This window comes from Patella vulgata, chromosome 3, assembly GCF_932274485.2.
Source record: "Patella vulgata chromosome 3, xgPatVulg1.2, whole genome shotgun sequence".
NCBI lineage: Eukaryota > Metazoa > Mollusca > Gastropoda > Patellidae > Patella > Patella vulgata.
Genome location: NC_065881.2, coordinates 48362495 through 48375123, shown reverse-complemented (window position 1 = coordinate 48375123; position 12629 = coordinate 48362495).

Here is a 12629-nt window from a genome sequence, read left to right as displayed (position 1 = left end):
GCAGGAAATCCAACCAGGACAGTATATACCTCCGGTTCCAGTGTCCTCACTTCACTGCTGGTTTTAAATATGCCATAATTCAGCACAAAACGTAATTAACGGGATCTTAAAGGACAATATTGGTGTCAGTCATATTATGTGATAGAACTGGTTAAACACGTTCCAAATATAATTTTAACACAGAGATCATTGCTACGATAGATGCGTAATCAAGGTTTCAACAATCGGAAGTGACGAACGCAAAAGCAAAACACGAGTTATTCTTCTATATAACTGACTGAAGTGACGAGTGATAACAGATACATGGGCGAATTTCTGCTCACTAATAATTCCTTCGAAGACCAAAAATTGTTATATAAGACTGTAAGAAGATATCTGACAATTCATAAAAAGTAACTGAATGCCATTAGATTAGAGAACAGGAGAAAAATAGAAATAGTCCGTACATTTCCTTGTTTTTATTTATTCTATACTTAATAAAAACATGGTAATGCGCGGACTTATCTTTCAACGACAGTCAATTATTTTAATGAATTGTCAGATATCCTCGTGGGCCCCTAAAAAAGTAAATGTTCCGGGATATTGTAGTTTTTGATAATTTAGTAAGATTATAAGAAATTACCATTTACAGTCAGTTTTTCACCCCACCCCCACCCCCACCCAACGAACCCAGTCAAAGCCACAAGGGGGCGTATAACTATATGTAATTAGATGACAAGGTCTTACTGTTGAACAAAACATACAGACAGCAAAGACGATTAACAAGAGAGAGAGAGAAATGGGGTTTAACGTCCACTCGACACAAACTAGGTCATTTCGGGACTAACATATGGTTTAATTTTATTTACATAATTCGCTTGCGCGTAGGGGTCTTTAGCAGTGGGAGGAAACCGGAGGACCCGGAGAAAACCCACGAGGTTGGACAGGCGACCCTACTCCTTGCCACGTACAACCGGGGATTCGAAACCACGCCAGTCGACCCAATGACAGACTTTATGATACAGCGCGCGCGCGCACGCTAACCATTCAGCCATCCAGCCCCCCGATTAACAAGAGCATCACTACTGCTGCAATATACGTCCACTTTCCTGCTTTGATTGATAAGGTACTTTTTAAAATGAAGAGGATGAAATATGAAATGGCTGTAAAGACTGTAATATGACACGAGGCTAAGAAGGCTAGGCGTTGTTGGGGTTTGAACCATTCAGAATTGCAGCCTGTAGACGATAAACACAAAAATTGGGCGTGGCTCTGCCCCTGTGGGTTGGATATGGAACAATATAAATTGAAATTATTATTGAAATAATTGATATTATGCTAAATTTTAACAAAATCTCTTAATAATTGCAACCTGTAGAGTATTTACAGACAAATAAAAAACACCGAAATAAACAGTTGCCACCTTACGGTATAATGAATTCCAACCTGTAGACAAAGAACACAAAAATTGGGCGTGGCTTTGTCGCTTGGGGTTGGACATGGGTCAATATAAATAGGTATAACCCTATGATGGATCATAGTGAATTGGATCCATATCTGTTAATAACTGTAACCTGTGGATTATTTACAGACAAAATATTAAAGGGGCATTATGGAAGATTATATAAAGAGCTGGCTGTTCTCACTATAATAGTTAAAAACTAGATAATGTAAAGGGAATATACTGAAAATTTCAATTAAATTGCCCCACCGAGATATTAGCGATTGAATTTTAGGCCTAGGCTCGAATATCATTACTAAAGTGGGTACGATAATATAGTCTCGATTATCAATTTTTGGATTTAATCATCAATGGGCGTTGAGCATCAGATCGGATTCAAATCCAGTAAAAATCCGACACATACGATGGCATCAAGAGTTGATTAAGGTCTTCATGTTAATAAATGTCCAATTAATAGTTTACATTTCAGGCCTAAGGAACTGCAATGGGCTGATTTAGCTCTTGCATAATGTATGTTAACAAAAAGTGGTATGGCACCGCCGGTGTGGGGGGGGGGGGCATGCACCAAAATCAATAGTTGCCGTCCTTGGGGTATAAGGAATAAGTATACCAAGTTCCAAGAGAATCCATTCAGAATTATGGCCTTCAGAATCTAAACACAAAAATTGGGCGTGGCTCGGCCCCTTGGGTCGGGACATGCACCAAAATCAATAGTTGCCGCATTTAGACTATAAAGAATACATATGGCCAAGTTTCAAGATGTTTCATTCAGAATTGCGGCCAGTATACGATAAACACAAATATTGGGCATGAATCTGTCCCTGGGAGTCATGTCATGCACCAAAATCAATAGTTGTCGTCCTCAGGCTATAAGGAATACATATACATGTACTAAGTTCCAAAACGATCCACATAATACGTCCACATTATGAATGTGGAGGTATACAAATACTAAAGTGAACATTGCTATTATTTAAAGATACAGTCTAGGAGATTAGATAAAGATGTGGCAGTTCTCACAAAAATAGTTAAAAATTAGATACTGTAAAGGGAATTTGCCGAATATTTCAGTCAAATTGATCCACTATGAACCGAGATTTTAGCGATTGAATTCTCCGCTAGCGATGCCATCGAGAGTTAATTATGGTCTGGATAAGTTAATTAATGTCTAATTAAGAATTTAGATAACATTTCAGGCCTAAAGAAAAACCTGCAATAGGCAGATTTAGCTCTTGCATAATGCATGCTTAACTATTCAAATTAACGTTATGTTCCATAGTCTATGGAGATTCCTTTTCTGTGTTATATAAGTAATCTAACTTCGTTATGTCTTTGAGATAACAGAAAAACAGACACGGAATCGTTTAAATAAGAAAAAAGAATCACGAAGTTTTAATTGATCGATAAATAGCCTCGATCATACCTGTCATAATGTTTGGAGATATCGATCACTTTGTGTGTCTTGTTATAAATATATAAGCGTTTTCCGTGTATTCTTGGTCAAATGAGACTGTCGCCATCGTTATCACTCCCCGTGTGGCATAGGTAACGATAAATTATGAACAGGATTGGAATAAACATGAGTTAACAACATACAAACGACATCTTCATTTACTTCGACATTTCATCAACACAGTAAGTACTCGATTTTGCTTTAATTTCCTCTCTTTAGTGGTTGTGCCAATGCGCGTGAGTCTATCTGAAATTGGCGTGGAATCATTTTAAAACAAATAAAGAATAGTACACCTTGTCATGACCAAAGGGCACAGGCCCAGAAAACCAACCCCTATATCGTATGTTTAAAGCAGTTATACCTCGAACTTAATATGTTCCGTAATAGTCGAAACTAAAAACACAAATTGGATTTAAATATTGGCCCATTTCAATAAATAGTAATGATGTTTTCTTGCCGTGAAAATATAGGACCATAATATCTAATATTTAAGACACAATGAACGTTTTTAAAACCAGTCGTGTACTCTATGGTTTCGGATGGGGATCGCGTGGCTAAGAGGGTAAGGCGCTGGCTCGCTAGCCTGGAGGTCGGGTGTTCGATCCCTGCATTGGCCGAGAAAGTTCATCCAGATTTTCCGGCGTGGTTCCCTCTTGTCAGAGATGCAGGACGGAGAGCCTGACAAGGACAGCTGTCTAGTCGTTCGGATGGGACGAAAAACCGAGGTGTCGTGTTTATATTGGAATGCACGTAAAAGATCCCCTGGCAGTTGGAATTCGATATAAGAGTAGGCGATAGTGCCGCTGCCCGGGAAAAATTTCCCTCATAGCACACTGTATGGCGTATGCCCGTCTTCATTAGCCCAGTATAGGAGCAGAACACTAGGACGTTAAACCCCATTTCATTTCATTTCTATGGTTTCGGATGCCATTTGTAATGACCGTCGAAAAACATTTTCTACAAGACAAGTAATTAGTAATGGCTGATTCACAAACGACAAAAAAATAATCAACAAAAAAGTTTAGAATAAACTAAGCACGCGTAAACGACTGGATCAATTTCACCGAACATAATTGATTAGAAATAACAATATATTTTGTTTGCTTTTTTTAAATTTGAATATGAATCACTTTTTATACATTCATATTACATTAACATGTGCTTTTAGACCAATTTTTGTCTGTTTTGAGGTTCCAAAGAATATAGCCATACACCCTTTATTCACCAATCGAAGCAAATATTTCTTCTGAATTTTGAAAGTAAAATTCACATTATAGTAATCATTGTTTTCCACGAGACAGAGATATTGATGATAACGCGCCTTCTGGCCTTGTTCACCCCAACAAGTGTTATGGACAATAAATTCTGTATCTTAACTCAAGTCATTTCTGATATTACAAACACTGTAAATATATTAAATTATCAAAATCAAAAAAAGGCTTTAGGTAATTATAATCATGTAAATTATTATCCGTTGATTATACAGGGGCGTAAATGTGGGGGTGGGGGGTGGGGAGGGTGGTACCTCCCCACAGGAAAAAAAATAGTCGGTCGCAAAATCAGTGTAGTCGGTCGCAAAATAAGAGCAGTCGGTATCAAAATAAGTGCTCACTGCACACGTCACGCTTAATGTGTTTCACTCTTATTCTGTTGTGAGTAAGAACAAAATTTCCCCTAGGGAGAAAAATAGTCGGTCTCAAAATAAGTGCAGTCACTGCAGTCGGTCCCAGTCCCCCCCCCCTCCCCCAGGAAAAAAAATAGTCGGTCGCAAAATCAGTGTAGTCGGTCGCAAAATAAGAGCAGTCGGTATCAAAATAAGTGCTCACTGCACACGTCACGCTACTCACGCAAAACTTTAGTATAAAATAACCTTGTCAACTTAATGTGTTTCACTCTTACTCTGTTGTGAGTATGTAGGTCTAAGAACAAAATTTCCCCCAGGGAGAAAAATAGTCGGTCTCAAAATAAGTGCAGTCACTGCAGTCGGTCCCAAAATTATGCATCGCCGTCTTAATGAATTAATGAGGTAAACAAATAATGCCAGAATAGATCCCAAATACTAGTCGGTCGCAAAATCAGTGCAGTCGGTCGTAAGATATGAGCAGTCGGTATCAAAATAAGTGCTCACTGCACACGTCACTCTACTCACCCAAAACTTTAGTATAAAATAACCTTGTCGACTTATTATGTTTGAAAAAATATTTTTCACCCCATGGCAAAAAAATAGTCTGTCTCAAAAAAAAAAAGTGCTCACCGCAGTCGGTCTCAGACTAAATGAATTAATGGAGTGTTCTCTGACCATCAGAATTCTGCAAAATCTCTCCCCAAAGTCCAAGGCATTTCAGAGACCAAGTTAGCGCCCCATTGAGGTAAAGTGCCCTCAGGCCTAGACCTCAAAAATTAAAAGCTCAGATACATATCGGCGCTCAATTCCATTATGCCATCATTCTTCAACTCCTTCTCTGTCTTATACTATCTCATCGCTATCATATTCACAGTTACAGTGAATCGCCCAGTTAGTAGTACCACTAGTGAGTGAGTCGTGGGTCAAAAGACTGTAGAATTGTTAGTTCTACTGGTGTGTGGCTTGTGGAGCGTCAGACTATACAAAAGTTCTGTCAACTCTTGTAAAACAGGCGGAACTGACAGGGGCAGATCTCGAGATTTTGTCTAATTGACTCACATTTCTGGTCCGCTCGTCCACAAGAATTTCTCCCAGCAATGACCTCAAATGCCAAGATATTTACTCAATATTTCAAAATTTTCTCAGGTTGCTCAGTGTTATAGGCACAATCATATATGACATAAACTTTATGTCAACTTAAATAAAACTGCTTTCCAGCGAGACAACGATCGGCAAACAACTATATAATTATACAATACCATCTATGTTCTACCGGGACGCTTAATGTTATAGCCAGTATTTTGTTGACATTCATTGTGGCGTGGGATTTTGGCTGGGGTGGCGCCCTAGATTTGGACCCCACACCCCTATCTAGATCCGCTACTGCACATGGCCCCTACAAAACTCGCACCTGTGGTGCGCGGTTCCTGACTGCGTCACTTGTACTAGGGGTATGGGCATCAGTTGGTCACATTTTGGCTAAACACCCCCCCCCCCCCCAAACAAAATCGTTATGTACGCCCCTGCGTTGATATCTATACTAGTAAAATCTTAGTTATGGATGTTTGAAAACCTCGTATAAAAATACATCTCCACCACACACATGTCAATGAATAATATATAATTGTATCTATATCCTTCAAAATATTAAAGAGCACTACGCATAGCTAATTTATAATGCATGGTGATTCTTTTGCTATATTATACTAAAATTGTTGCTTGACGAAACTTGAAAAGATAATTATTCAAAAGGGATTCTGTGTCAACACATACATTTTGATTATACTATTCATATCACATACAATTGAAGACAGTTTGATTGAACAACTGTGGAAATATAGAGAATTGTCATTATTAGTTGGTATTGGTTGGTATTAAACGAATATCTTCTGTTAATTTCAACAATTATATATTAATAAATTTATTAATTTCTGGCTGTCCATGGGACCACTCATGTTTAGTTTTATAGATCATCAAAGAAGCCGTCACAATTGCTATAAGTGTGTATGTAATCTTTGAAATACTACTAAATTATTAATGAGTAACGAATAGACTGGCTAACGTTGAGGAAAGGGGACGGTTATACATGTAGTTGAAATTGAAAACCGGATTAAATTCCCGTGATATATTTGTATCATTATCCATTGACTTGTAACTCATATAATGTATTTTATAAGCTAAGATAAAATTGGTATGTGCATGGAACCAATTTGATTTTATACACTAAATATTAATTGCAGAAAAATCTGATTAAAATTAATCGATATAATATTATGATGTGTTAAATTATTTATGATTTTTTGAAAATCCAGTCAACATTTGTTTTATGCAATAGATATTAATGAATCGATTGTTTGTCTACAATTAGTCAGGTCATAATCTACCAAAATATTACCAAAGTAAGTACACAACAAGAGTTGTCATATTAACAACTTTGACAGTTTTTAGGCAACACAAACACATATTTGCACATTACTTTCAATATCTAGTAGATTACTCGTATTGTAAACCTGTTTTTTTTTCAAAAATCTTAAACAGGCTTTATGTAAGAGATAAATCTGCCTATTGCAGTTCTTTCTTTGGGTCTTAAATGTTATATAAATTATTAATTACATATTAACATGACCATAATCAACTCTCCATGGCTCCGATTTTAAGTAGATTAGAACGGGTCAGCCATTTAATGTTTTATTTTAAAAATTGATAAGAACGACATCTTGTCAAAACTACAACCATTGAAAACTTCGCTTAAAATAAAGTAATTTGAATGACATTTTCAATATATTCATTTTGCATTATATATATTTTTGAAATATTATAGTGAGTACCATGTTTGTGGCCAATTGGAGGGTAGCCACAGATATTTTTTTGACCCACGACAACTGGCATCTGATATTAAGGGTGTTGTGCCATACTCTCTCACGTTTATGATCTTGACGTCACTTTCAGAATGAGCACCAATTGACCTATGAAATCGTTTTCCATCAACATTTGACCTGAATTCAAAATTTTTAACTTTTTTTTTTTAAATGGCGGCACTTCGATATCTTGAAAAATAAAAAAAACATTTCACTTATTTCAATTTTAAATTTAAAATTAGATCATACGCATACGTCGTAGAGAAACCGCTTTTAAATTGCTTGAAAAATAATAAATAAGTTTTTTTTAATGTCTAAAATTTGTCTTTATAAAATAATAAAACGTCAATGAAATTATTTACATAATAAAAGGTCGATATGTTTACATCTGTACAGATAATATTGAGAAATCTCCAATAAAACATGTAATTATTGACATAATTATGTTTATTTAGACCATGGTTCAATTAACATGATGACTTAACTCCATTGACTAACATTACTTATTCTCAACTATTCTAAGAAAATCGCTAAAAAAAAATATAGAACCTTCGATCATAAACGAAAGACTTAAAGTCCAAATATATAAAATGACAAAGGTGCCAAGACTGCCGGCGTATCCATGACAAAGCATGCCAGACGCTTTGAAGAAAAGAAAACATTCTCTAAAATCCTGTGCACACGGACAATTGTCAGGCCACCAGTGATGCTGTTGAAAACACGACGGGATATCTGCCGGTACAAGTAATTTGGTGACGACGGTTCAGAAATTGTCACCACTGACCATGTGACTAGTCAAAATGACGACACCTAAAGATGGAAATAAAATGAAATGGGGCTTAACGCCTTACTTTTCAGCTGCGACTGGGCTAATAAATACGGGTATAAATCATATACATAGTGCTATGAGGGGACTTTCCCCTGCTCTTATATGGAATTCCAACTGCCGGGGATTCGTTTTACGTGCACACCATCCGAACGACTATACATTGGGGGGTTTTTTTGCAAGGCCCTCGGTCCTGCACTAAACTGGCAAGGGAGTACCACGTCGGAAAATTCCGGCCAGAGCAGGAATGGAAAACTGGATGTCCAGGCTAGCAAGCCAACGTCTTATTCACTGAGCACCTCCCCTCCGACGTGTAAACTCACACTGAACAGTACGTTTTGGCCCGATTCACGCTACATGGCTTATTGCTTACATCCCGTGCAATGTTTGTTCACACCCGGTAAGTTGAAGATATTTCGTCTGCGTGAATGTCTTTGTGCGTGTTGAGTCTGCTGACAGTGTTTTTATATATTTGAACGGACTTGTGGCACATATTTTATTCAAATAAATATTATGTAAACTCCCAAAGTATGTGAACGTCAGACACTAACGTATCGGAATATGAGATATCTCTTCTGAGTCTAAGGTAATGTCGCACACAGGTTCGAGTCCAGTATTCTCAAGATGAAATGACAGAAAAAAGTGAAAAGTCTCAAATGCCAATAATTTTTGTTGAAAAACACTGCCAGGAAGCACACAAACACAAACATCGAAGTTGACGAAATAGATGTCACTTGCCCCGAGAATGGCGTTTCCGCCCATTTTTCTTCGAATTCCAACAGACATTCTACATGATATCCAGGTTTATGCCAAAGGCAAAAGTACAGCAAAAAGATTTTGGTATATCAGTCCAAATTTAAATGCCAATCATTGATCAAAACAATATTTAATGGGATGTCAGACTGAGGATTTCATTTGATATGTATTACTGTGATAACTCGGATAATTGAACTCCTAAATAAATATTTCTCCCAAGGCGTTACAGTACTGTCATAATGTACATAATTATTGATCGAAGCGGACGTAAACCTCTTGTAGTAGTATAGTTGATCATCATAGCAACCATTACCCAAACATCCGGTAAAACGTGATGATTGTGTAATGATCAATTTTATCGATATGGTTTGATCGATGTCAGTATTATTTTATGTCAATGATACTAACATTAAAGGATAATAAAAAGCCACACACAGAGTAAGATAACTGTTCGCCAAAACTGATCAATTTATATACGGGTACATTTGTTTTTATTTTGCACATTGTAGTGATAGAATTGACTTTTTTGTGATAACTGTTCTGTATCCTATTGTGTAGCAACATATTGACCGGGGGTTATATACATGCACCAGTCTTGGTACCTTAGACAAGCATTAAGGATTTTGAATTTGTCAATAGCCCTCCAGGATTTGTTCATAATCTATTTCACATTCAATCATTGTATATTTTCAATCGGGTTTTGAGTTTGATGTACTTGTCCCGGTCGCCCAACCCATCGACTACTCTTTGCTACCCAGAACTATCTCGACGAATATACAAATATTGTTAACAATTGAACAAAATGCAGGTAAAAAATTTGAAATTTATTTTAAGAAAATGTCCGGTCAGTGAAATAGCCATGCATTTGAATTTTACAATCCAAATGACATTTTCTCTGTGTTCCCTGTATTGTTGAAAATAAAAGTGCGCTTTATCCATTTATTTACGGTTTAATAAGCTATTTCATCAAACTCTGAAATGGATCCATGTATTTGCCTCGTTGGTGGTTTGTCTGTCTTGTGGATTGATATTACCTACTGTACGGTCGTCCGGAACTTAGAAAATGAATCTATAAATTTGATTTCTGTATCAATAATGATGTACTGTTATCAAAGTATACTTACACCGTCATTGCGTGTATGGAATAAATAAAATAAACTATACGAATACAGTAATCAATAATTTCTCTTACGGGTATTTTTTAAAACAACCAATATTGTAGGTTTCAAACAGCCAATAGTTAAGACATGTAATGTTTATCAACCTAGGGTAGTCGATATTAGTCTGTTACAATTATTACAAATGTGTGTACATTTCTGTATATACATTACTTACGATATTTCGTGTTTTGGTCCCTACAAAAATAAACTCCGATCGGTTACTATGTCGTAATGTTACGGCCTTCGTAGATATGACTAAACGCCTCAGTCTTTAGGCCCCAGGAACCCCACAGTGGTTAATTCGGAGCTGTGAATTTTCAGATATAAAAATACGCAACTTGTGTCCGCATATGATTGTCAATATGAACGCTAATACAAGCGTTTTAAAATGGAAAACAAAAGAACCGTGTAGAAAACTGTGTAAAACCACGATTTGTATCGCTTGATCAACATTAAAATCATATATTTTTGAATAGTAAATTATATATAGAGATTGTGAAGGATTGTATTATTTATTCTTCCGGTATGGTCCATTTTCATTGAACATGTACTTCGAAAGGCAAATACTATAACAGCATTGTTTTAACTATTTCTCAAAGGATGATGTAAAACACCCACGTATGCGTTCAGCAATCGTTGCCTCCTTTCTGTTAAAACACGTTTGACCAGGAAAACCCTGAAGACAGCAGATTGGTTAAAACTTTCATTGTCTTCCAGTGAATGCAAACCAAATAGAGAAACGGTAATTTAAAGCTAATGGGTTTTGATTAATAAAAGATAAAAACGAAAGAAAATTTTATGTTTCGGTTATACACAGTATCGTATTAAGATCTAATTAAAGTTATCAAGAGATTAATATTATCATAATCATGTTTACTAAGAGGAAATTCGAGACAATTAATTGGTATATGATGAAGCAGAGGCCATAAGCAATGGTGACAAACTTATATGTATGCTGAAATTAGTCGCTACATCAAAATAGATACCATGAGCAGCGTGTCCATTGGGGTTGCTGCCTGTGACAGTTCCCAGATTCTAATTTTATTATGTTCCCATGTTTAAGTTATACTAAACAGGAAAAAAAACAAAGAAAACGTCAGTACGATTTCAAAATCAGAGAGGCACTTTAATCAAATCATTCTAGAAAACGACTTACTAAATGGATCAAATCAACTTTTTGCGAACTGAATGTTGACACATTAGTGATTAATTCATCACGATTCCAAGACATTACGAGAAGGTTTCGAGTCCGTACACAGTCTATACATCAGTATATGGTGTGTCCACCGCGAGTGTCAATAACAGAAGCGCAGCGTCTGTACATGGAGTGGACCAGACGATTGATGATCGCCATTGGCACCAGGAACCACACTGAGAAAACCATGGCGCAATCCATCGGCTGTGTTCTCGGTATGACTTTATTAAGTCTCCTCTGAATTTCATCACAAATGTGTTCAATCGGGTTTAAGTCCGGACTAAGGGCTGACCAGTGCATAACGTTGACACACTGGCGGTGTGGGCACGGGCGTTGTCATGCTGGAAAACGTTTTTTCGATGACGTGTGAGATGTGGTATGGCGTGGGGTCTTAGAGCTTGATTGATGAAGCGCACTGTTGGGATGTCGCCTCCTCTCCCTGGACCAAGATTCTGGAAGATCACTCTTTGGTTTAGGCCGATTCCACCCCAAACAATTATGCTTGGACCTCCCTATAAGTCTCGTTCCATGACACATTGGTCAGAATAACGCTGGCTACGTCGACGCCATATTCTGGTCCTGCCATCTGCAGTTGATACGCAATACCGACTCTCATCTGTGAACAGAACAGTTCTCCATTGCCTGTGTCGCCATTTGGCAAATTTTATGCAATGCGTCTATTCAGAGTAATATACCAACCTGGCGTTTCTTTTGCTGCTTAGTATATATCATTAACAACTTCAGTACTAGAATAATAATAATATTCTTGTAGTTTATATATGGCTTTTATCATCATGTATTGTGGGACCATTTTTGTGATTCATTTGCAACCGTTACTTCATTTTAAATTCTGCAATGAAATACAAACCCGTGTGGTGCCGCCTAGCTGCAATATTTGTAGAGGTGGTACTTGTCTTGTCCACCTCTACAATTGATACAATCTTCGAGGTTTTGCGTAGGGAAAATTGCTTCAATTGCAAAATTTTCAACACATATCATTACAGTTCGCATGGAAATAAGTAATTATGTTACAAATAGTGATGAGTGGAACACTGAAATCTTAATCTTATCTCACCGAACAGCTTTTCTACATTTTTGAGATGACGTGGAATCACCTGCGTGTTCTAATTCTGGTTCGGCGGCCATTTCAAAAACGACATAAATATCGCGTAGCCTTTGGATTTTATCAAATCTTATAAATATGCTGTAAGGTTTCAACTTTATTTCAGTGGGAATTGGGTAATAGTATGTTAAGCTATGTGCAGTACAGTTTGTGGTCAGTGTAATGGAAAATTAAGGGAGTTATAGGACAGTAA